The sequence below is a fragment of the Rhipicephalus sanguineus genome, chromosome 9 (genome assembly GCF_013339695.2).
Source record: "Rhipicephalus sanguineus isolate Rsan-2018 chromosome 9, BIME_Rsan_1.4, whole genome shotgun sequence".
NCBI classification, from domain to species: domain Eukaryota; kingdom Metazoa; phylum Arthropoda; class Arachnida; order Ixodida; family Ixodidae; genus Rhipicephalus; species Rhipicephalus sanguineus.
In genome coordinates, this window is record NC_051184.2 from 95,028,121 (window position 1) to 95,053,485 (window position 25,365).

The following is a 25,365-nucleotide window of genomic DNA, read 5'->3' on the forward strand; positions in this document are numbered from 1 at the left end:
AGCTTGGTCTCTGCGTCGTCACTCCGCGCGCCCTCCCGTCGTTCGGCCTCTCCGTCGGCCCGCCGCGGGTTACGCCGCGCTCCTGCCCTACACAACATCTTCATACCCAGGCTAGAACACACCATATGTGTCCACCCGCTACAAAGGGCAAAGCCACAAATCATCATCATCATCATCATCAAAAAAGAGAAAAGTAGCGGCTGACGCAGTTTCAAAATGTCGTCCCATCGCAACGTCTGCGTTGGTGCTCGGGTGTCGGATCGTCAAAAGGAGCTTCTGCTGGCTTTTGCGAAAGAGCACCCACAGATCGCGACGCTGTCGTGCCCGCTGGAGCCGTCGTTCACGAGGGAGGACCGGGACGACATGTGGCAGGAGCTGGTAGCGCTTTTGAACGAAGTCTCTGCGCGTAACACCACAGCCTTGCCAAACTCCGAGAGCAGCAGAGGTGAGTGCGAGCACAATTGTATTGTGGTCGGTCATCTTACACGTCCCGCTTGTGCTTTACAGCGGCACCGGAGGCGGCCAGATTACGGGTTACCGCGGCCGCGTCGTGCTTGACAGGGACCGCGCGGGTCGACAGTACGCGAGGCCCAAAGTTCGGGTGATCTGAATCGGTAAGCACTGGCTTAGAATATCATTGTTACTTGTATGCTGCGAATTAGTAGTGTGCTCATTTGCTTCGAGCCATTACGCGCTGTCAGTTTTACTTTTTCAAACAATATCGAGTGAATCACCTGGCCGCCGGCCGCCGCGTTGGCTGAGGTGCTAACACGTTGCGCCGCTCAGAACAGAAAGCAAAACAGCCACATTTGCGGTGATGACGAAAGAACAGCCGCGAACTATATTTCGAAGCTCATTAGAGCACCCTAAGTGTTCCAACCCATTTCTCAGACCCTCGAGTCGAGTGAGGTGCGTAGCCAGTAGGCTTGCCTCCCTCCACCCCTCTCTCCGAAGTCTGTGTGTCACAGCATGCCGCTGTTGAAACATTCTAAAAAGACATTGCTATTGTCCACTTCCACTCCATACTTCTTATTGCACTCAGTGTGTCAATCAAGAAACTTCTTACTATAACAGGTGAGCCCTGCTCCAGCTGCTGATGGTGTGGCTGAAGAGGATGTGGCCCAGGATCTTCCCCGTGCCCCAACACGTAAGTTTCACTGATGTTTTTGATTAACTGTAGATGGTGTTACATGCTCACAGGTGATGCTCATGCGTGCAGGCATATGTTTGTGAAGAGATGACATCTGTGGGCATAAAGACAAAAAGCTGCACAAAAAAAATTTGGCAAACGGTTGCAGGAGCTAGTTGTATGCATAACTGTCAGATGAAATAAACAGGTGTCCTGCCTTGCAGTTATGGTTAAATGTAGCAAAAAAGTTGCATTGCAAAAATGTTCAACATCTTGAAATGTTTCCCTATTTTGTCAATTGCTTCAAAAGTGAAACTGAAAATGTGCTATTGCTAAATATACTGTTCAAAAAGCAAGCTCGTTATATAACTTCTACACATAGCCATCATACACAAATTCACATGTTTGCACCTGTGTTACACCTGCTTGCTGTATGTTTTGCATACTGCAGCAGCTAGGGTTTCGGAAGGAGATTGTGTCAGTCATCGCGTAAAGCCGGGCAAACGATTGTGTAGCCCTGAAAAGTTTGGTTGCTTTTTGTTGCTGTTTGGTTGCTTCTCATGCAGAGGTGGTTAGAGGTGTGAGATGCGTTTGATGAGATGAGCGAAAATGAATTCTGGCACCGCTTTGGTCTGTCCAAACGAAGTGCGTGGTTGTGCGGTGAACCAAGCACCATTCATGGATGCCGTTGGGTCAGTGGATTTTCAACAGAGAGGAAATTGTTGCACACACTGAAACTCTTCACGAACAGAAGCTTCCAGCGAAGAGTCGGTAGCAGGAAATTTATAGATGATAATGGCAACACATTTCTTGGTTTCCAGCTCATGCCGCAGCTGCGAGATGTGGGCAACCGGCAGGCCAAGGCGCTGGAGTTACTAGCCGCAAACACCAGGCGGCAGGGCCAGGCATCATTGGAAAGCTGCGCCAGGTTCAGCTTCTCGGTGACGTGGTCCACGAACTGCAAGGCGTTGGTAACCTCGCCCGGGCCCTCATTGCAGCGGAAGCCACCTGCACAGTGATTTGTAAAGACTAGTTGTACATATATGTAGATTTATTTTGTAGTATATGCACATAGTGCACTGTAGTGTATCTTTATGTTTATAGTGTATACGCGTAGAATATTGTGGCACACTGTACGTTTTCTATCGATTTTTACACGTTCTAGAAAAAAAGAAAAGCGTTTGTGAATGGTCTAGGTTGCACAACAATTTTGAAATATTCCAAGACCAAAAAATAATTTACGAATACGTGTTCTGTTGCTTAGAAGTGTTTAGACTACAGGATTGGGTACAAACTGCAATCAATAATACAGGAAGACATATCAGAAACCAACAACTTGCATTTTTTTAGCGAGTTCGATTAATACCGGTTCGACTGTGCCTTGTTTTCATGTAATACAATGACTTTCGTGCTGCGAGACGCGTGTGTTGCTGCTGAGAAGCAGCAGGAACTTTGTAATAACTCCATTTGTATATTATAAAAGGAACGTACTTTTATATTCTTTTCCTTGGCATTAAATTTAAGGGATATGTATTTATTTTGCTTTTTATGTGCACTGCTCGTGATACTTGTAATAAAATTTCAATTCTGACACCACCCATATTGTTCACTTCATTTACAAGCATGATTCTTGTTGCACTAAAGCTACCGCATGTTGCTGTCCTGATTCAAACAGCTTTTTCAGGTTACCACTTTGGCTGTGAATGGCACAATGTGCCATTCACAGTTGAGCTCTCACTTGTGCTTAGTGTGAAGCGCCACATTTTACAATCTGGTCGAAGCATTTCATCAGCATGGCGTTGTGTGACAAGGGGGCATAGGTCGGCAAACTCACTCATGAGTCGACTCACTCAGATTCAGATCGAGCTGCGAGTCCAGGTGTGTAATACATTGGTGAGTTTTAGTGAGCCCGAGTCCAAGTGAATCCGCTTGAGGAAAATTTTGGTAAGTCTGAGTTCGAGTGAGCCCCAAGGGCAAAATATATTTCATGAGTGAGTCAGGGTGAGCTCTATATTTTTTGCCGACCTATGCAAGGGGGTTATTCATTGATAGGAGAACCCTGTTTCATTGATATGTGTAGCAAACATTTGAAGTGTAGTAAAAAAAACAACCTTTTCATGCCAGTGACAAACACAATGAACAAAGACAAACACGCACCACACAATGCTGCCGAGGTCGTTGCAGGCGGTGGCGTACTCTGCGCAGCTGCTCGGCATGCAGGCCCTGTGGTCCTCGAAACAGGTTCATTACGCGGTTGCGCTGCTGCTGGCTCCCGTTGTGGTGGTGGTGGTAGGTCAGCTGCTGCTGGCAGACGCTCAACATCGTCGGTGTCGTCATCGTGCCCTTCGAGAACAGGCTCATGTGCCGCCAACGCAATATTGTGCAGAGCTGCACAAGCAGCAATGATGGTGGCTACTCGATCGGGATTGTAGAGCAGGGTCTGATAACGCTGTAAGCTTTGGAACCTGCTCTTTAGGACCCCGATGCACCTCTCCACAACAGTGCGCATGGCGGTGTGGGCCTTGTTGTAGTGGTTCTCAGGGGTGCCAAGAGCTGGTCGTCAGGGCACTGGTGTCAGGAGGCACGGTTCTAATGGATAGCTGGAGTCTCCTGCACGAGGGCGGCATGACAGCTGTAGTGATAACGTCTTGAATGTGTCAAGAATTGACAGCATTTACCAAGCAAGCCGCAGTTTTGCTTCCAGGTGCTGACGGAGAGGGCTCCCCCACCATACCCACGAGTCATGACATGACCCCGGGAAACAAGGACTGACATCCAGAATCCAGAGGTCGGCATCGCATGTCTGCAGAATTCAATTCATTCAAAATTGTACCCATAAAATACCTTGGGTACAATGTTGGGTATTATGTTAATCTAACCACATCTGTCTGCACTGTTACTGACTGTTGAAACATAGCTATGAACAAATCATCGACAGGGTAGGACCTGTACCATAAGTTCTAACACGCGGACAATGCAGTGTCAAAGGGTAGTCTGCATGTTTACTGCTTGGAACAACCCATCTTCCAGCCACCAAAGCCTTTTAACCAAATTACTGCTGTATGTTTAAGGCAATGTATCACAAAATACCTACAACATGAAAAACTTGCGACTGAAAAACGGGTTATGAATCAATGCGTATTTAATATACGTGTATTGATCCATGTAACGTCCATCACGACAATGAACAATAAGGACATACTACGGCACATTCTGGGAGCGCTAATCTCAACAAATACAAATCGAGAATCAAGCTTCGGGTACACATGGCGAACGAGCAACGGTAATATTATGCACTGTGCAGGCCGCTGAACCAAAGTGTACCCCGCGTCGCATGATTTCATCGCCTTTCCTAAGCGAAGTGCCCTGAAACGAACCAATTCCCGTTCTAGATAGATCGAAAATACCACTCCCACTATACTCAATTGCAACAGCCTCAGTAAAGCGGAAAGTTTAAGCAATATAAATGAAACAATTAGCTACGCATATAATGCATGAATAATACGATCATGATGTTGAATGCGTAGAATCCCTTCCGCGACATGTAATGCGTCGCGTCCTCGAAGCTCAGGCCATGGGGCTTCTGGATTGCGATGAGCGTACCATCCACGCACCCGACCACAACGGGAATCCGCCCGAGCCGCGTGAACGCCGCCTTTGTTCGCTCTTCGCGTCTGTGGTCTCCGGAAAAGGCCGCCCACCGTTTTTGCCCGCGAACGACAGTAATGGCGTGTTCCTGACGGACGACTGCGACAGGCCGATGAATTCCTCGCTGCCGACAGCTCGCTGGAAGCATCCGATCGCAAAAAAATCTCAGCGCGCACAGCACCTTCCGCTCTCTTTAAATCCCACTGGTTCGTTGGCACCCGATGACGGGGTCGAGTTCGTCGCACAACCAACGTACAACACGTTTCGAGAAACGAAAGCGACGCTGGAATTCACACTCGCTCATCTCTTCAGACGCATTTCGCACCTCCTACCATTCTGCATCTGCTTCGAGAAACGCCAACGTAGCAGGGAAGCACCGTTGCAAGCGCCATTTTCTCAAAATCAGCTGTTGCGGCAGCCGCAACCGCCGCATCACTCCAAATACATGCCGCGCGACGCCGTTGTTCGCTCGAGAGAACGCGAGCGAAAGGGCTCGCTCTCCGTTCACTTTTAGCAGACGACATGCTCGTTATGACGCGGCATGACGTCACCAAAAAAGAAAACATCAAGGAAAAAAAAGAAATGGCCACGCCCCTTAGAGTGGCGTGAGTTGTCCGGCTTCAGCCAATCGCGTGCGATCATCAGAACGAACGCGAACGAACGGCGCAGAACAGAGATCTCCGATCGCCCCCCTGTTTACTCCCCACATTTATCTCGGAAATCCGGGGACCAATGGTAGACGTTTGTGCGAAGCCCGTCATTGCTTCATCCGCCTTTTTCACGGCGCCCCCGCGCATGCGCTCTCCCCTAGCGGAAAAGTCGCGAAACGACTCATCATCTCGGAGGCTTTGCTTCTGGCAATATCGGTTGTCCCGGCCCCTAACAAACCCCTACCAAAACGCCAGAGGGCCACACAGGAAAGTGAAAAGGCGCAGGTCGTTTTCTTTCGGACTCGACGCCCCCCCCACCCCCCCCCACCCCGCCCCAATGGGGAATACTGCGCACGCCAATGATATAGACGTCATTTTAACTCGTTCCGCAGAAATTCCGGTGTCGTCGTGGGCGTCGGTATCGGCGTCGCTGGTTGTGAGCGAAAAATCATCATCTTGTCCGTGACCGAAAAAAGAAATAAAAAAATCTGAGGTTCGAGTGAGAATTGAACCTAGGCCGTCCGGATGCCCAGCAGGTGTTCGACCACAGAGCCACTCCATTTTTTTTTCTTTCATGGTATTTATGACACTGAGTATTACAGTGCACAATAAGAGAACAAATAAAGCACACAAGAGTACAATCACATAGCGACAATAAGCGCTCAAGCGTTACTAAGGGCACACTCGATGGCTAACACAACGTGCAGTAGAACAGTGAGAGTTCTTCACATCGTGTTATACTGGAAAGGTGGTGAGGCTGAGCACCTCACCAAGAGGGGGTACCAGTCCGGTCTAAAGTCCAGGTCGTCATAAATGTCCTTTAGCTGAATAGTCATGCGAATGAAGTGCATGCTTGAAGAAATGGGGGGTGTTCTGCGCTACGGTCCTGCATACGTGTCTTCCATATACCCATGAGGAAAAACATATCATATGTCACTTCATCAAGCGATGTTGGTATAAGATAACGTATGGTGTGAGAATTAATGACAAAACTTTTCTTCAGTACTCTCTGAAGGACATCCCAGAACAGAATAGCATCTTTGCAGCTAACAAAGCAATGTTCTATTGTTTCCGGCACATCACATAGACGGCAGTTAACAAAAAGAAACAAAAATACCTATTCTTTGCTCGGAACTGCACTGAAATTAACTTTAATGCTTCACAAACATACGCGTCCTGTGTACAGGTGTCACAGTACGAGATGTAATATCGCAGTAAAACGAGGTTCAAGCGTATATTGCCATCAGACGTCACACCATGTGAACTCCATAACGAGTTGGTGGTTTAAAGCCGGCCATCCGTTACGAAAGGCACGCACATTACTGCGCGCATTCCCTTACGAACACGTAGTGGGTGCATCGCAACTTCGAAAAAGTATCACGCGCGTAATCGCTGCTTGTTTAAAGCATGCCACCCATTACAAAGGGCATACACATCAGTGCGCGTTCTCTCTTACACACACGTAATGGGTGCACCACTGATACTGATGCTAAATATAATAGAGCGAGCGTTTACTTAACAGAAGATATCTTGGCCTACCGTATTTTTTCTTCCTGCTGTCTTTATTCAAAGGATTTATGAAATCGTAATTTGAATGTTAGCAGAAGTGGCTGTCCTTTTACATTCCATACATTAGCTAGGTCTCTGTACTGTTTTTTACGGTCTGGTCACTGCAGTATATCTTTTGTAACGGGCTATCAAAATAAGATCTCTACTTTATTCTTTTGACTGTGTGCATTATTTCTACTACTGCTTACACATTCACACGTTGCGAAGGCGATTTTGAAAACATATATAATCATGTGGGCGCGCCTTGAGTATACAGTACAATACATTCTGCTTACCGCTTAGTAAAATAGCGAAATTGAGTTTGCTTTATAAAAGAGGGAATTATTAGGAGCCATCTTAAAGATGTTAGGTAGGGGGTTCGAGAAACGTTGTTATACCGAATGCTCTGTTTTTCTGATGAGCGTCCTGACGACCCGTTTCAGGCAGTTTTCCATGGGCACTGAATTTTCTATTGTTCCACCTCCACAGGTGAGTTGACGACACTTCATGCTTAGCTTAATTAGCATAGCTGTTAAAGGCACCGTCTGTATCGTCTTTCTGTACTCATTTAGTGTGAATGTTTGATACGGAACCGCCTCTCTATTTAACCTATATTTCTTTTCCTGTTTTAGGCCTTCCTGAATTTTTTAGTATTACTAATCGCCACGTAATCAGAACTATAAGTGGCAATAGCGCGAAGAGCGGCGGTATCCCGCGACGCTTTGTGCAACTACACAATACGTCTGAGACTTTTCTGGATTGCACATGTTTTCTCGTTGAAGAAAAATCGTTAAAAGATTGTACTTTAGTGAGTATGTCAACAAAGAATCCTTTACGCCAGCAGATAAGTACAATATGAAAATTCATTGCAGTTTTGCATCCTCTACGTATATAGGGGTCTCAAACTCGCCGTATAGTCAGCGGGCCGCTGTCACCAAATGCAGTCCCGCAAGAGCCAGGGCAGTAAAGTGAAGGTTGAAGAGGGGGGGGGGGAAGTGGCTTGAACAAGATGACAGCAACGTTGCCATTTGAAAGGAAGCCTTTCCCATATCTCATATATAGGTCATTTCTGAAAGTTCTTTGGAGTCAGGATTCGAGAAAGATCGATACCGTTCGACAGAATAACTGAAATCGGGACGCGGATTCTGAAATATAGAGTTCTTGTTATTAATAATAATATCTGGGGTTTAACATCGCAGAACCACTGTATGATTACGAGAGAAGTAATAGTGGAGTGCTCCGGAAATTTGGACCGTCTGGTGTGCTTTAACGTGCACTGACATCGCACAGTACACGAGCCTCTAGTATTTCGCCTCCATCGAAATGCGACCGCCGCGGCCAAGATCGAACCGAGTTTTTGTTCCACGGTTATGTTTCAACACATGGTGACCACATGTCCTCACGAAAAGAATGATTGAGACCAGTCATGTCAGTGTAGCTCATGTAAATACTTATTAACAAAATAAAAACAAATAGGACGAAGACGGTCATATGTGCGGGCCGGGCCGCGTGTTTAAGACACGTGGTATACACAATGAGTCAAGAAAAAAAATTCGCTACCAGCGTTCTTGCTGCTCTGCACGTGTCCAGTGATCCGGTATTGCGCCAACGGTCTTTTACGGACAAGGCAAAAGTCCACAGCGGTATTTGCGACATCGTGCGAAGGCTTGTTATTGAAGTTCTTGTAATTAGATGGCAACCCGTTAGCTGGTCGGCAAGAAAAGCAGCGACTCCCATCAATTGCAAAAATTACAAGCAAAAATCACTGTCAGCGAAGTGTATAAAGAGCTGTCCTGTTAAGAAGCTAAAACAAACGCCAATAATTTATTTCGGAAGGAAACTAATGTAATTTGTGGAAGAAGGGAAAATTTTTGTGATACTAACAGACATTTCACTCATGTTCTTTTTATTTTTATTTTTTTTCAAACTACTGAGGAACGGAACCTGATACTTTTTCATCATCTGGACTCACCTGAATAAATTCATAATTACATTCTCACTGTTTCGTAAACAACATTTTCATTTTAGAGCCGTTTGTTTGTTTGCCTTCCTTCGTTTGAGGTTTTCAATTGTGCCTTGTACGTGTGCTTCTTATGTTGTACCTGGCCCCTCCTGCTTGGACCATATGGCGTGTACAGTATGACGTAAATAAATAAATGAAACGAAATGGGTCACAATTGAGAAATTTTCAAGGAGACATTTTTGTGCATCGGCGTTTGCTGCTACATTATATGGACTTATAAAAAACAAATTTGCGAATGTATCGAAATATCTTAAGATACAATTGCCAAGTATCGTATCGGATACCATTCTTCTGGCAGTATCTTGTATCTGTATCTCAAATACTTCTTGCCTGAGTATCTTGTATCGTATCGCGATACAATTTCAAAGTATCTTTGCCCAGCCCTGAACTGTATAGCATATAAGGGGATGTGCAATGGGAGTGATGGTGAGGAGGAGGAGAGAGGGTAAAGTATAGCATAGCCACGCATACTACAGCATAGCAAGGCGGTGGGAAAGGGAAGTGACTGAAAGGAGGAGGTCAAGGCCACCAAGCTACGTTGTTCCCACGGTCATCACGCCAATAGCGCGAAAATATTTACGTATATTCGGACAACCGAAAGCAAGTGAGCGCTCGAGTGGATATGCTTTTGAAAAAGAGAAAGAAGTGTCACCTCGGTATTCTGCGCCACTGCATATTTTTACACTTGATTGGTTAGAGCGCTATTTACTTTAGGACGCGAGCAGTCCCAGAGAGGGCTGCAACGGAGACCGCCTTAAAGCCCCTCGATATATATAGTGGTTCTTGGGGAAAAAGTAAAAGGGCGCTAATTTCTGTCTGCCTATAGGCGACACGGCTAAGCGCCCTGTAGGGGTAGGGGGATGGGGATAAAAGAAAAGTAGAAAGGAAAAGGATAGAAGTAAGGGCACAGCGACGGAGAAGAAAGAGATAGGAAAGATGGGGTGGGAGCCGGTCACAAGAGTTCAGGGACGGGACCACGATTCAGCCAGGGGCACGATGCACGTCGGTGACGAGGCGGCGAAGGCCCCGTCGATGAGAGGCGCACGGCATGGCGGTCGAGGCAGCCATCACGGGGCGTCGATCAGCCGAGAGGCACGAGGAGATTTTCCTGTGCGTCGCGGGCGATGCGACCGTTCTTCGTGAAATCCTGCGAGCAACTCCCCCCTTGATGTTGGAAAGTAGCGGCAGTAGCGGCGCTCCTTTATCCACGATTCCACGCCACCCGCTCGCCGCGCCGTGAACCTCCTCTTTCTTCACCCTCTCTTTCGCGGAGCCGGCGCATCCGGAACGCTGAATAGCTGAATAGCTGCGACGCGCGATACCTCCCAGTCAGGTGACCCTGACGTCACGAGAAGCGAGCGCAAGCAAACTTCGCGCGCTTTCAGTTGCTCACGCACGCCATGAACCTTCCAGGCGTGTGTGTACGGGTGTGTGCAGGTGTATACGTGTTTGTATGTGGTGTGCGCCTGCGTCTGTATGTGCGTGTGCGCACATGTTAACGTGTGAATGCATGTGCGTACGTTTGTGTAGGTGTCTTCCCGCGTGTTTGTGCGTGTACGCACGTATGTGTGTGTATATGTATGCGCCTGCGCGCATTTGTGTGTTTTCGCGCGCGTGTATATCGTGTGCGCCTGTATCGCGTGTGTGTATGTGCGTGTGTGCATGTGTCGCATGTGCATGCGCGTGTGCATGTATGTGCGCAAGGGCGTCCGCAGAAATTTTTCCAGCGGGGTGCATCCATGAGGGTGGGGGGGGGGGGAGAGTTCACTACCGTGACTTGACCGACCAGGTTAGTCAATAATATGTAATAACGTGCAAAGTTGGCTGGCAACCCTGAAGGCCGTTTCACACGGATATGCGGACCTTTTGTGTGCTAACGAACGTGTGCAGCTTATTGCTACTGCATAGAAAGATATTATCTGAAATTCTAGGGGGGGGGGCAGCCGCCCCCCCTTGCACCCCCCTCCGGACGCCCATGTACGAAGCGTGCGTGTCTATATCACTTGTGCATGCGCGTGCGTGTCTGTACGCTGTGTATGTGCGTGCGTGTCTGTATCGCGTGTGCATGTATGTGCCTGCGTGTCCGTATCGCGTGTGTATGTGCGCGTCTGTATCGCATCTGTATGCGCGTGTATATGTATGTATGTGCGTGCGTGTCTATATCGAGTGTGTGCGCATGTGTATGTAAGTGCGTGCGTGTCTGTTCGCATGTGCACGCACGTGTGTCTGTATCACGTGTGTACGCGCGTGTGTATGTATGTGCGTATCTATATCGCGTGTGTATGTGCGTGCGTGCCTGTATCGCGTGCGTATGATTGTGTGTATGTATGTGCGTGTGTGTCTGTATCGCGTGTGTGTATGTATGTGCGTGTCTTTATCGCGTATGTATGAGCGTGTGTGTGTGCCTGCGTGCCTGTATCGTGTGCGTGCGTGCGTGTCTCATAGCAGCATTGAAACAAAAAGGCTTCGGGCCCACTCATTTGGCCCAATTCAATTTAAGTAAACCACCACATTCTTTCTTCGCTGCCTTCTTTGAGCTCATCAAAACCACAATTATTGAAAGAATTCTCGCCTATATACTTTACGCTGGTTACATTATATGCGCTTAATACACCTCCGCGTTACGCACAGCCGAGGCGGCGACGGAGAGTAAAACCGCTCAGCCGCCAGTTGGTATACTCATTTTTTTCGAAGCGCTCATTTGTATTTATCGAAGCGTCTTAAAAAATATATTTGTCACTGAATTTGTTCTATTGGAAGCCCACTTTCGTCATGACTATTGCTTAAGAGACGGGTTCTCGTTTAGTGCTTCAAGGGGCCGAATAAACAAGTGCGCGCAGTGATTCTAATGCGGCTGCGGCGAGCCAGTGGAAGATGCAGCGTGCCGGCCAGGGGACAAATCCGAGGAGAATTGAGGAGGAAAACGCGCGCGCGGAGGAGAGTGTCGCTACTTTCTAGATCAAGGGGCTTTAGAGAGCGTGTGTTTGGATACAGGGTAAACGATGTGGAGTACCCATACATGCATACTACGGCAACCCGTTTAGAAAAAATTTATTTACACTATGTACAGAGCATACATCCTGCGTGACATATCAGTGTTCAAAAGACACATTCACATTTTCACAATTGTACATCACGAAAACTAACACTTTCACATAGGGCGAACAGCAGAAGTCTGATCAACATAGCAACAAACGAACATAGCTCACAATTGACACAATTGCGAATAGGGTAACCATTCTCTTCCATCGTGTAGATCACCGTGGTGGTAGATTCACTAGGACATGAGATATCAAGGTGGCGAACACAGATCAAAAGGTCGAGAAGACAAGCACATAAACTCTGATCCGACGGTGCGGCCTAGCACTATGTCGGCCGAAGAACCCGAGCCCCGTCTGATACCGTTGCTTTCGGAGCACCGTGGTGGTAGATTCACTAGGACATGAGATATCAAGGTGGCGAACACAGATCAAAAGGTCGAGAAGACAAGCACATAAACTCTGATCCGACGGTGCGGCCTAGCACTATGTCGGCCGAAGAACCCGAGCCCCGTCTGATACCGTTGCTTTCGGAGCCAGCGAGTGCTGCAAGCGTACATGAGTGTCTCACTAAATGACCGCCTCAAACGCTCTGGGATCCTTTCAAACTTTCTTCACTTTTTCCCCAAGTTCTGTACAACGGCCGAAAGGGGTTGTCGGAGGAAAACCTGAAAGATTATCACTAGCTTATACCTTTTAACCTACTACATTATGGCGAGCCGTCAGCGTCTGGCCGACGAAGACGAAGTTGCGCCTCAGCTGGTCCGCGCGTTCGAGCCGAGCGCGAGAAGAGAAGATTCCGGGAAGAGCGACAGCGTCTGTGGTCGTCCATGTCCGAATGATTGTGATATGAATATTCGGGATAGCAAACGCCTCAAGTCTTCCCACAACACATATCATATGAAATTTACGCTGGCTCTGTGTGGCTATGTGCCATATGCGCTCAAGATCTGTGAGAGACTATCCTATTAGCGTTAGCGCGCTTTTGACCACTGACACCAGGACGGAGGACGAGTTGCACTAGGAGTTTCGTCGGTAAACGTAGAGGATATGCCGCTCATGGGCGTTCAAAAGCTCATAGCAGATTATATATGTCACATAAGAGAAAGATAACTAGAGATATCGTCATCAGGCATAATTTGTAAGGTAAATTTTTATCATGACAACATCAGAGGTTTCAAATACAGCGCCCTGTAATTACAGCCGCATCCGATGATCTAGCTGTCATTCACAGGCTTGCGCAAGGTTTCCCATTACGGGAGAAGGGGGGGGGGGTGGTGTGTGCATAGTTCTATCGCAGCGCTCCCCGTCCCTGTTTGCCGAGTCTAAGAGAGAACATGCTTCACAATGGATGAAAAAATGAAAATGAAGCGATTGCGTACATTGGCCTGCCTATGGCCACTGGTTTTTCGGGAGTAAAGATGGGAAGTAAACAGTTCTTTGAACGCAACGTAAGGCTCCTTGGTCGTTCATTATCGTCAAACAACATACGAAGCCATAAACCTGCGTATTGAAAAGTGATGTGAAAGGTCCGACTGAGTTAAGGTGACGCAGAATCGGCGACCACCCTTGAGATGATTAGGGGGGCGTCTGCCCAACCCCCAACCTCCTGCGCCAGCATATGGTCATTCATGTTTGTCGTGCACTGGTGAAAGACAGCAGAAAGACGGGGCCGACTTGAAAACCTTGGCGCTGTTGGAAGGTACGAAAACGTATTGGGTGCCAATTAAGCGGGATCGAACACCCAAGGCGCAAAAAAGCTGCCAGAAGCTTTTGCCGGATGTCTTCCGTGTGGACCCCTCCCCCCCTTAAACGCAAGTCACTCTGTTCCACACTGCTTTTTCACAAGAGTTCATCACCGGCTTTGTTTAGCCTCTTAAAGATTCACACGTATGGAGGCGTCCCAGTGCGTCCAATTGTAGACCTTACGCGCTCCCTCCTCCACAAGATGTCTGGATTTTTGCGTCGTGTCATTTCTCCCCTTGTTGGACAACGTGACACCCACATTTGCAATTGCTGTGACTTGTGACTTAATAGATAACGTCCAATCATGACGTCGTACTGCATCAAAACCATGGACGAGCGAACGGGCGGAGAAGGGGGGTTGCAAGGGCCGCCCTTTCTAATAGTCTAAAAGGGTGCGGGGGAGCGCCAATTCTGCTTCATAGCGTTACTAAGTGGTACCGTTTACGTGATTTTTAAGCGCGCCAGGTTATAGCTACGCATGTTCTTTGACAATAGTGATGTCACATTCAAAGAACTGTTTACTTCCCACATTTACCCCGGAAATCCGGGGACCAATGGTAGACGTTTGTGCGAAGCCCGTCATTGCTTCATCCGCCTTTTTCACGGCGCCCCCGCGCATGCGCTCTCCCCTAGCGGAAAAGTCGCGAAACGACTCATCATCTCGGAGGCTTTGCTTCTGGCAATACCGGTTGTCCCGGCCCTTAACAAACCCCTACCAAAACGCCAGAGGGCCACACAGGAAAGTGAAAGAGGCGGCTGGCGCAGGTAGTTTTCTTTCGGACTCAGCCCCCCCCCCCCCCCCCAACCCGCCCCAGTGGGGAATACTGCGCACGCCAATGATAGAGACGTCATTTTAACTCGTTCCGCAGAAATTCCGGTGTCGTCGTGGGCGTCGGTATCGGCGTCGCTGTTTGTGAGCGGGAAATCATCATCTTGTCCGTGACCGAAAAAGCTCATGTAAATACTTATTAACAAAATAAAAACAAATGGGACGAAGACGGTCATATGTGCGGGCCAGGCCGCGTGCTTGAGGCCCGTGTTATACACAATGAGTCAAGAAAAAAAATTCGCTACCAGCGTTCTTGCTGCTCTGCACCTGTCCTATGATCCGGTATTGCGCCAACGGTCTTTTACGGACAAGGCAAAAGTCCACACCGGTATTTGCGCCATCGTGCGAAGGCTTGTTATTGAAGTTCTTGTGATTAGATGGCAACCCGTTAGCTGGTCGGCATGCAAAGCAGCGACTCCCATCAATTGCAAAAATTACAAGCAAAAAGCACTGTCAGCGAAGTGTATAAAGAGCTGTCCTGTTAAGAAGCTAAAACAAACGCCAATAAATTATTTCGAAAGGAAACTAATGTAATTTGTGGAAGAAGGGAAAATTTTTGTGATACTAACAGACATTTCACTCATGTTCTTTTTTTTTTCAAGCTACTGAGGAACGGAACCTGATACTTTTTCATCATCTGGACTCACTTGAATAAATTCATAATTACATTCTCACTGTGTCGTAAACAACATTTTCATTTTAGAGCCGTTTGTTTGTTTGCCTTGCTTCGTTTGAGATTTTCAATTGTGCCTTGTACGTGTGCTTCTTATGTTGTACCTTGCCCCTCCTGCTTGCGCCATATGGCGTGTACAGTATGATGTAAATAAATAAATGAAACGAAATGGGTCACAATTAACAAATTTTCAAGGAGACATTTTTGTGCATCGGCGTTTGCTGCTACATTATATGGACTTATAAAAACAAATTTGCGAGTGTATCGAAGTATCTTAAGATACAATTGCCAAGTATCGTATCGGATACCATTCTTCTGGCAGTATCTTGTATCTGTATCTCAAATACTTCTTGCCTGAGTATCTTGTATCGTATCGCGATACAATTTCAAAGTATCTTTGCCCAGCCCTGAACTGTATAGCATATAAGAGGATGTGCAATGGGAGTGATGGTGAGGAGGAGGAGAGAGGGTAAAGTATAGCATAGCCATGCCTACTGCGGCATAGCAAGGCGGTGGGAAAGGGAAGTGACAGAAAAGAGGTCAAGGCCACCAAGCTCCGTTGTTTCCACAGTCTTCGCGCCAATAGTGCGAAAATTTTTACGTATATTCGGAAAACCGAAAGCAAGTGAGCGCTCGAGTGGATATGCTTTGAAAAAGAGGAAAAAGTGTCACCTCGGTATTCTGCGCCACTGAATAGTTTTACATTTGACTGGTTAGAGCGCTATGTACTTTAGGACGGGGAGCAGTCCCCAGAGATCGCTGCAATGGAGACCGCGTGTGTTTGGATACAGGGTAAACGATGTGGAGTACCCATACATACATACTATTGGTGAATTCCATTGGCGGATTCGGAGTGGCCGACGAACTCTACGCCGGAGCACTCCACTCCGGCGGAGAGCAGTTGAAGAAATCTGCCAATGGAACGCATGGCCTCCGAGATGGCGGACGCGCGGCGCGTTTTTCTCCGGCCGTCCCAATCGCACGGAGAGAGCGTATTTCCCGAGGTGGGCGTGGCGCGCACTTTTCTCCGCACCGCGGCGCTCTTACTTGGGATCGGGTTTTTGTGGTTCCTTGTGCTAGAGAACGGACGTGTTTTTCGTGGGCTCCGGAATGACAGCGTCAGATAAGTTTTTTTTTTTTTTTGCATGACTCGAACTTGTTTTTTTTTAGTTATATGAGTACATAAGCCACTAGATTGAAGGTTAATAGGGCTTTCAACTTTGTACTGTTTCCTGTGTGACAGTTGCCTGGGTTTTTTTATTATTATTATTTGTTGTTCGGACACCACGTGGCTGAAAGGTACACATGTGATTTGCAGTGTAGCATACTTGCGGAGTTTAGTGATATCATTTGGCTTTAAGTGTATTTAATCCGCCGTGTGAACGATCTAGCCATGGTCAAAAAGACCGTAAAGTGTTCAGGGTGCGGAATGGGATGGAAAATAGGTTGGTACGGATGAGAAGACAGAGGGAGCTGGCGCCAAGTGTAAGCAATGCGAGTTAGAGGCGAAAATGGAAATAATGATGGCTGCCCAGAATGAGCTCATGGTAAGAATCGCCGAGCTGGAAAATGCGTTGGCGACAGAGCGGGAAAAAACGATGGCTATGGGGGAAAGGCTTAAGTCAGCCGAGGAGGGGTTAGCAAAGGTAGTCATGGCGAACAAGGAAGCAAGCGACAGCGGGAACAGAGGGGCATCGACCCCCACAGTGGTAGACGCGAAGGGGGAAACAGGTTTGGAACAGACAGGTGCAAGGGTCACAGGACCTAGCTTCCGCGAAGTAGTTTTGGGAAGGGGAGGGGACAATACAGCAGCAGTGGCACGCGCTAATAACCGAGGCAGTGGCCAGGTGCGGGAGAGTCCAGCAGAAAAGTTGGAACACGTGATAATCGCCGGGGACTCGAATTTAGTTAGATGCGCAGAAGCAGTCAAGGAAAGGGTGAGAGGCGACAAACGAGTTTTAATAGGGAAGTTCCCGGGACATGGGCTGGGATCAGTGATGAGACAAGCTAGCGCAAAACTCGCAACTAAGGCTAATGGACGTAACCTCGTGATAATCGCGGGAGGTCTAAACGACGTCTTGAATGAAGAATCAGCCGAACTAGCGACCACATTAGCGAAAGGGGTAGATGACATGCTCGCCATTTCCCCTCAGGTGCAGATAGTGGTATGCACAATACCGGAGGTACCGGTGCGTGACGTCAACCTGCAAAGAGCGGTTGTCGACGCAAACAAAGAGATATGGCATATGAGTCGAGAGAAAGGCATCGAGGTAGTGGAAATAAACAGAGAGGTGCACAGGTAGGGTGGTTTTCAAAGAGACGGAATACACTTCGATAGGAGGCTTGGTCATGAGGTGGGTTGGCGACTTGCGGGACGCGCAGTAGCTTTTTCGGGGGGCACGCGGGCCCTTCGGTGCCCAGGGTAGCTTGTAATGAGGAAAACAACCAGGGGGACTCTTTGACAGGCAGTATAGCGAAAAACCAGAGAAAAGGTAAAAGAAGGGAGAAGGCGCGTGTTGCAATTAGTTACATTAACATGCAGGGTGGCAGAAAAAAGGAAAAATGGTTAGAGATTGAGGGACAGTTAAACAAGGAACAGATAGGTGTTTATGCGGTTACAGAAACACACCTTAGAGACTTGGAAGAGCCACCACATATTGACAATTATATTTGGGAAGGATGTAACAGGATCACATCAGAAAGGAGAGGTGGGGGTGTTGGAATGCTAATTCATAGCAGAACAAAATGGGATAGAGTGAAGCAGACGTGTTCAGAGCACGTTTGGGTTTCGGGCACAGTAGGTGGAAAGAAAACGTGGCTAGGTGTAGCATACTTGTGGACGGGGAATAACTGCAGAGAAAAGAATCTGGAGATAGTGAAATGCATAAGCACCGATATTAAAGAATTTGGTCATGATGCCGAAATAATCCTTCTAGGGGACATGAACGCTCACATTCGTGACCTTGACGGATATTCAGACACAAATGGCAAGTTATTGGTAGATCTCTGCGAGCAACATAGTCTTGAGATAGTTAACGTGGGGCCAAAGTGTGAGGGGCAGATCACGTGGGAAGTCGGAAACAGGCAATCGTGCATTGATTATTGTCTCATGACAGAAGGAATATATGACAAACTTAGAGAGATGAGAATAGACGAGGAAGGCATTAACAGCTTGGGTAGTGATCATAAACGCATAATATTACAAATGGGATATAAAACTGAAAATAAGAACATAGAATCAAAATTTGGCAGCTTGTATCTAAATGACAAACAAATAACGAATGTAGCCGCAAGAGTCGAAGAAAAAGTAGAGGAACTGCCAGGCAAAGACTGGAAGTATAGTGAGCTGCTACATATAATCACAAAAGAAATGGAAAAAGAGAAGAAAACTATTTGTTGGAAAGGAAAGAGAAAGCCAAAAAGTTGGTGGAACAAAGAAATCCGGGAGGCGATCGAGAAGCGACGTGAGGCATCACGGGAGCACAGACAGGCAAAAAAAGAGAAGCGGCCACAGGACGAAGTCAACCAAATATGGGAAATATATTTAGAGCAAAAATCCATCGTGCAGAAATTAGTCGAGGCAAAAATTAAAGATGAAAGTGAACGCTGGATGACAGAGATTCGCGAAAAGAAGAAGGCCGCGCCTAGGATATTTTGGAGCCACCTAAAAGCGCTAGGTAGGAAGTCTGTCACAATGCAACAACGTTTGGTAGATGAAGGAGGAAATCAATTGGAAGGGCATGAAGCGCTAGGTTACATCCGAAAGATAACAGCCGATTCGTTTAAAAAGGTCACCCAGGGGATTCCCCCGGTAGGTAATAGTACGCAAAGGAGTGCAACTGACGAAGATGTAGTACTAGAGAATTTCAATTGGAAGAAGGCCGAAGGAAAAATTCCTAAGCGCACTACTCCGGGCTTAGATGGGGTTCCCGTCAGCCTCATTAACGAACTCGGACATAACACTAAAGAAGCACTGCTGAAAGCCGTAGAAAAGTTCTTACAGGAGCGGGAAATACCAGACAGTTGGCGAAAAAGTAGAATGAACTTAATCTATAAAGGCAGGGGAGAAAAGGATAACATTCGCTCGTATAGACCGCTAACCATTACATCGGTGCTATACAGGTTGGCGATGCAGGCAGTAAAATTAAAAATAGAAGCGTGGGTAGAACAAAATGATATTTTGGGAGAACTTAAGAATGGATTTCGAATCGACAGGCGGTTAGACGATAATCTGTTTGTTCTTACCCAGTGTATAGAAATATCGAAAATAGAAAACAGGCCCTTATACATAGCTTATCTAGATATCACCGGAGCGTATGACAACGTTAAGCAGGAAATTTTGTGGGATATATTGAAAGAAGTGGGCATAGGGGACGACTGTATACAGCTTTTGAGGGAAATGTACCGGGAAAATACAGTTTGTATAGAATGGGAAGGAATAAGTAGCAAGGACAGCGTTGAAATTAGCAAGGGGCTGAGACAGGGATGTCCTTTGTCCCCGCTGTTATTCATGCTGTACATGGTGAGGATGGGAAAAGCGCTAGAAGGTAGCAACATTGGATTTAATTTGTCACACAAACAGGTCGGCACGATGGTTGAGCAGAAGCTTCCAGGTCTATTTTATGCTGATGATATTGTCTTATTTGCGGACAGTCAAGATGATATACAGCGACTGGCAGATATATGCGGAAGGGAATGTGAGGCTCTAGGACTAGGATTTAGTGCAACAAAATGTGGATTGATGGTATTCAATGATCACGAAGACCATGCGGTCTTCATACAGGGCCAAAAAATACCGAGGGTAAGCGAGTACAAGTACCTCGGAGTATGGGTAAATGAGGGGGATAGATATATGGAGGTACAAGAGAAAGCAGCGGTAGCAAAGGGAAAGAGGAATGCTGCAATTATGAAGCACAGAGCTTTATGGGGATACAATAGGCACGAGGTGCTTCGAGGGCTGTGGAAGGGTGTGATGGTCCCGGGGCTTACATTTGGGAACTCAGTGGTTTGCATGAAGTCAGAGGTACAATCAGGAATGGATGTAAATCAAAGGACGGTGGGCCGCCTCGCGTTGGGCGCTCACGGGAAGACGACAAATGAGGCTGTAAAGGGTGATATGGGATGGACAGGCTCTGAAGTGAGGGAAGCTCAGAGCAAAATGAGATTCGAAGAGAGGCTGAGGAAAATGAAGAACAGTAGATGGGCAGAGAAGGTTTTCAGGTATTTGTATAGAAAAAGCGTTGACACGCAGTGGAGAAAGAGAACTAGGAGGCTCACCAGTAAATATACGGCTAGCAGTGCGGGCGATATGGCAACAGGGAGCATTAAGCGGAAGGTCAGGGAGGCGGAGAGGACTTATTGGATGACAGCGATGGAAAAGAAGCCGGCTCTGAGTAACTACCGAAAGGGAAAAAACGAAATAAGGAGGGAAAGGTTTTATGATAATTCAAGGGGAAGCGCTTTACTGTTTTAAGCAAGGTCGGGCTGCCTTAGAACGCGAAGTTATAAAGCGAGATTCAGTAACGAAGACGAACACTGTACATGCTGCGGGGGAACTAAGGAAACGATGGAACATGTACTGATTGAATGTGGCGATATTCACCCAGGTATACTTGTGGGCACGAGTCTACAGGAAGCCTTGGGTTTTAGGGACAACAATGGAAAGCTGAACACGTCCGCGATAGAAATAAGTAAGAGACGGTTAGAGTATTGGTGGCAGAAGAGTAGAGATAAAGTACAAAAATAAATAATGGGGGGGGGGGGAATAAGGTCATTCTGCCCTAAGAGGCAGAGAGATAGACCGTGAATTTATACATTTTTTTGGTATAATAAGATAGATTTAATCAATGTAGACAAGGTATTAGGCCAGCATGAAACAAGGAAGTTTTTTTTTTTCTTTTTTCTTCGAGCATGGTGGCAGACATGTCACCGCCCCGTTATAAAGGGGACGCTCATAGCATCCATCCATCCATCCATCCATCCATCCATCCATCCATCCATCCATCCATCCATCCATCCATCCATCCATCCGGAAACGCTGCCGCGCTGTTGGCGCAGCTTGCATGTGGCGAGGAAAAAAATGGTTTTGCGCTTTTATTAACCTCGCGCTCATTTGGAAATGTCTGGTCAAGGTGTACGAGAGGCCCAGTCAATGCCGGGGCCTATCGATTCTCAAATGGGCTTTTTTTTTGCTGTAGATTTGCGCCGCCTTTATTAGAGCATTTAGAAAAACGATGCCTCTGCAAGAGATCCGCATGTGCTAGAAACCTACTGTACTTCGAAATTTGCGGGCTGTATGGTATGGGCACGCTAGCGAAGGAGAAGAAAAAAAAAAAGAACCATGATGAGGCTGGGCGTGATGACGCCCGGGACTCGCGCTCGCCCTGCCGCTAAAGACCGATCAGTCGTTGCCGGGCCTCCGTAAATTAAACGCGTTTTTCTTGTCGCCTATGTGTTCTGTGAGGGCTTTGGCCGACCACTGGCCCCGAGCCCACAGTAGATATGTTGATAATGTTGTAAGCTAGATTTAAGGCCTGCGACGGAAGCAGTATCGCAAAAAGCAGGTATCGGTGCTTGCTTCCTTTGTGCATTTTTTCCTTCGGTGTAACAACATATAGCGAAATGAACACACACGTACAGCAGCACTCAAATTTTCCATTAGGGACACTTTGTTTATATTTTTTTTTATTAACAACCTGCAGGCACTTCCTTCTATACGGAATGCTTTACAGGCATCCCAAGCTTCTTTTTGCTATTCGACTTGCAGAAGGGTACGAAGCAGAATGCCATATTCCTGAAATTAAAGAGAAGACACAGGACTTCGCAGCATTTTCTCTAGCAACAGCGACAACAACAACAACAAAAATACGATAGCACTGACAGAGTGTCAGTTATATAGCCGTAAGTAGTCTGCAACTTCAATTAATAAATCACTGCTATTGAATCGAACATTCATTTCCACTTCCACGCCAAAATTTTGTCTTCTTTACGCAGAACGCCAGCGACACAAGCACGCAAGATGAAAAACCGCGCAAACGCCGCAGCATGAGCGCATTACAAAGAAATACGGTCGAGCGCACGCTGGAGCGGAACGCTGACTGAGCCAACCAATCTCGGCATCAGCAATCGTCATGCTCTCTCCTCGCGATGTCGCCGGCGCCATCAAGTCTGGCGCGACAGCCGCGCTCGCATAGCGCACAATGCCTCGCACTCGCCCACGAGGCTTCCCCAGTTTCCCTTTCAACTATGTACCTCCCGTCGCGCCGCAGAAGACAGGGAGGAGGTTGCAGGCGGTCGCCATACGTCTAGACCGTGGTCTAGACTGAAAGTCGCCGGTTCTGCGACGACCACGGACTGGTTACAGGCGCGTTTTGTTCATTTATGATCGATTGATTGATTTGGATGCAGTCGAGAGCACAGTAAATGAACACGATACTGATATTGTCATTGTGCTACCAAAATGTAAGTAAAATCCGGATGACGAAAAAGGAGGCGATGACAACTCAGGCACTTTCACTGTGAACGACGTGTGGAGTAAATGTAGGTCGGCTAATCGAAGCCTTCAACAATATTCCGGCAAAATTACTTATCATCTTACTTCAGTGACATCGCCAGGGCACTCAGTTATCTAGAGCGTAACCGTGCTTCGGTTGACCAACTCATAAATATCCGTACACGATCAAATAGTAAAACGATGTGTCACGATAGGAGGACAGTATGAATCAACGACGAAAATTAGCCCAGTTTTCACCCATACACGTCTCCAGAAACGAAGAATGCTAGAACGCCCCTGTATATTTCTCAAATCAAGGTATTTCGCGCCGAGACAAAACGGACCGTAATGAAAAAAAAAAGGTAACACTACCACAGACGAATTGATACCTCCTTACAATAATTTATATCAGGAAAATTCAGCAGTTGCCGTGGTTTTCTGCGTAAATCGGACCAAAATAAATGCAGTAACAGAAAAAAATACTTGCCTTCAGTGCATCCAGAAGATCCTGGCGGCAATGCTTGCTCGTACGCAGAAAAAAAAAAAAACATACGCACGCTGCAATCCCGCGCGCTCTGCTTTCTGCCGCGGTCTCCGCTGCTGAGGGTGGATGTGGAGGTGGATGCTATGAGCGTCCCCTTTATAACGCGGTGACATGTCTGCCACCATGCTCGAAGAAAAAAAAAAATTCCTTGTTTCATCCTAGAGTCACTGTATTGCTACCTTTAGGTAGCAGAGTTGAGCATTGGTCCGGCTAGCAACCACAGCTGTGCAGTGAAGTCGCACTTCGTTTTTGCAGGCGACATGCCTACCGTGTCGCCGATTAACCTGTCTGGCGTGTCGAAAACCGACGATAAACATTGGCTGTCGATGGCTAGTGTTAATTCAGCTCGCTGCAGCGGCGGCGTCGAGAAATAAACAAATTGGCCCAAGCGGCAGCTTCTCCGCCATGCATGGTTGCTAGCGGCGTTGGAAGACAGATGCGCAACTCTGCTACCTAAAGGTAGCATATACAGTGACTCTATTTCATCTCAAGTGAGTGCGCCATCTCGCGGTATCCGGGCGCGCGACGCGACGTTCGTTTTATTTGCTGGGGAGCGCGGCGATTGCTGGGGAGCGCGGCCCGTTATCTCGGAGGCCATGATGGAACACAAGCGCCCTCGCCAGAGCAAATGTCAGGGGGCGCTAGCGCACATCTGCTTCCCAAGCGCCCAGCATTCCTCGCGGTTCACGCAGTTTTCGCCTTCACGGGCGCGAGCGGAGAGAACGGGCGCGATCGGACAGCGCATTTCATCGCGCACGCAGCACGCCATGCTCTGCGCACGCGCGTGAAGCTTGCGACTTCCGGTCGAATCCGCCGCTTCTCGCGGAGTAGACAGAGCTGCTCCGTGGAGTGAATCTGGCGCAGGAGCTGCTCCAGATCTGCCAATGAAACATACAGTGAGCACTCTCAATCAGCCAATGGAACAGACTTGCTTTGAATGGAGCAGAAAAATTGCTACCGGAAGTGCTCCGAATCTGCCAATGGAATTCACCATATGAGAAACTCAGCTGCTCCGTGGAGTGAATCTGGCGCAGGAGCTGCTCCAGATCTGCCAATGAAACATACAGTGAGCACTCTCAATCCGCCAATGGAACAGACTTGCTTTGAATGGAGCAGAAAAATTGCCACCGGAAGTGCTCCGAATCTGCCAGTGGAATTCACCATATGAGAAACTCAGCCAACGTAATGTAATTGCTCTTAGAGCCAGCGAGTGCTAGAAACGTACATGGGTGTCGAACTAAACGACCGCCTCAAACGCTCTGCGATCCTTTCAAACTTTCTTCACTTTTTCCCAAGTTCTGTACAATGGTCGAAAGGAGTTGTTGGTGGAAAACCTCAAAAATTATCACTAGCTTATATCTTTCAACCTACTACGTTATGGCGAGCCGTCAGCGTCTGGCCGACGAAGACGAAGTTGCGCCTCAGCTGGTCCGCGCGTTCGAGCCGAGCGCCGGAAGAGAAGATTCCGGGAAGAGCGACAGCGTCTGTGGTCGTTCATGTCCAAACGACTGTGATATGAATATTTTGGATAGCAAACGCCTCAAGTCTTCCCACAACACATATCATATGAAATTTACGCTGGCTATGTGTGGCAAGTGCCATATGCGCTCAAGATCTGTGAGAGACTATCATATTAGCGTTAGCGCGCTTTTGACCACTGACACCAGCACGGAGGACGAGTTGCACTAGGAGTTTCGTCGCTAAACGTAAAGGATATACCGCTCATGGGATATCGCTCATAGCATATGGAACGCTCATAGCATATTATATATGTGACATAAGACAAATATAACTAGAGATATCGTTATCAGGCATAATTTGTAAGGTAAATTTTTATCATGACAACATCAGAGGTTTCAAATACAGCACCCTGTAATTACAGACGCCTCTGATAATATAACTGTCATTCACAGGCTTGCGCAAGGTTTTCCATTACGGGGGGACGGGGGGGGGGGGTATAGTTCTATCGCAGCGCTCCCCCGTCCCGGTTTGTCGAGTCTAAGAGAGAACATGCTTCACAATGGATGAAAAACGCCAGGCCTGCG

The 25,365-nt window shown here is 47.5% G+C and overlaps 1 long non-coding RNA gene across 1 annotated transcript; it reads left to right on the top strand.

Annotated features, from left to right (window-relative positions):
- The first annotated feature begins 442 nt into the window (after positions 1-442).
- LOC125759760 (uncharacterized) lies at positions 443-2,065 on the top strand. The gene is made up of 3 exons (XR_007417395.1): positions 443-614; positions 1,075-1,147; positions 1,951-2,065. It is a non-coding gene; the product is annotated as an uncharacterized LOC125759760 (long non-coding RNA).
- The last annotated feature ends 23,300 nt before the right edge of the window (positions 2,066-25,365 follow it).